We start from the raw sequence: 1,743 nt of genomic DNA, 5'->3' as shown, positions 1-1,743 counted from the left end.
AAGGTCTTATAGACCTATTTTAAAATATTTATATCATTTTTGAGTCATGGTGGTCTTGGATTGAGTCTAGGAACATTTTTTTAACAAAGTTTCTAATATTTTCACCATTGTTAAAGCAACGTTTTGTGCATTTTATGAGCAATTAGGTGTTAGTTTATTGAGATAAGTTTAAAAGGTGGTTATAAAAATTGAGGGAGGATTTGGAGTTATTTAATAAGGCACTCTCCATGATGAAGGGTCTATTGAGAATTGCAGCTAAGCACAATTAATGAATATCTCAGTTTTATCCTGCAATTTCTGAGTTCTTTAACATTGCAAACTGCTATATTGGAGTTTTCCGTTCCATGTGAAGTTATTTTTTTTGGAAAAATATCTTTAATTTGTTATAGGAGCCAATCCTCTTCAATATCCCTTTGGTTTAATCTTGTTTCATTCTATATTACAAAAGTTATAGCCAAATTGGTGAAAACTATCAAAAACCTAGTCTAGGGTAACCCGAGGCAAACTAAAATGCAATAGGGGTCATTTCCATGTTGATAAATCTATTTAAAGGCATGGGATGACCCATAAAATCATGTATTTTGTTTTCTTAATCAGTGCAAGGTCTCATGAGGATTTTGACACGTGCAAATATGTGGAAGGTGTTGATTTTTGTGTCTTAATATGAGAACACAATGTATGCATGGAGTTTGGATAGTGTAATTGACCCAAGGGTCCTTGAATGGTATTTTTAAGGGATTGGGGAATTTTTGAGGGAGTTATAAACACAATCCAAGTGTTTGGTGACCAAAAAATCCCATCAATCCGTGAGGGTGTATGACTGTCCTAAACCTTGTATTGACTATCACAATTTGACACTGAGTTGAGTTAGTCCATTAGAGGGATTGGGAATGATTTTGGTATTGAGTTTGGTATTGGTTGAAGGTTTAAGGAGGTAAGCTATCATCATAATTAATTTTAGAGTGTTTTGTGAATAAGAATGATCATGAAAGGAGTGACTGTCCTAAGTGCTTGACACTGTCAAAAAAAGTGAGTGTTGTAGCAGTGAATTTTTCTTTGACCTTTGGGTGGTTCAGAGGGTAAAGACCCATGGTGATATATGTTGAGTGGTCCTTGTAAGAGTGTCTGAAAGTACATTGGTTTTTGGATATCTAATACATTTTGTGAGTTGAGTACCAAGGGGAATTACAAGACCCAGTTGAAGGAGGATTTGTTTGAATAAGGGTTGAGGGTGTTGGTGGTGATTGAATGTTGGAGAGTTGTATTGTGACTTAGACATGTTTATTTATCCTATTTGACTATTGTATGGTGGAAAAGTGGGCGAATAAAACTTAAAATGTGAAAATTACGAGAAATACCAGTCCACACACACACAGAGGACTTCTTGATGCAAGCTATGGAGTAACATAGTGTTACTCAGCTTCCCAAGGAGGGTCCCATGGTTCTCTATCTCACAATGTCCCTCAAACCAACGTTTTTGCTCTCAGATTACTGAGCAAAATGGTTTAGGGATGGCAAATATGAGAACGAGAGATGCTTTTTTAGATTTTAGTATGAGATGTGTTGTAAGTTATGTATGATGCTAAAATGCAATAAACTAAATGATAAGATGACGAGATTAGTATGAAGATTATCCTAGCATACTATATTTAGTCTATGATTGAGCTAAAATGATAAATAAAGTAATCTAAGCATGCATATTTAGTCTATTTCCTGATTTAAAAAGAGGCTAAATGATGAGCA

Source organism: Cryptomeria japonica, chromosome 4 (assembly GCF_030272615.1).
Source record: "Cryptomeria japonica chromosome 4, Sugi_1.0, whole genome shotgun sequence".
NCBI classification, from domain to species: domain Eukaryota; kingdom Viridiplantae; phylum Streptophyta; class Pinopsida; order Cupressales; family Cupressaceae; genus Cryptomeria; species Cryptomeria japonica.
Note: the sequence above shows the minus strand (reverse complement) of the source record.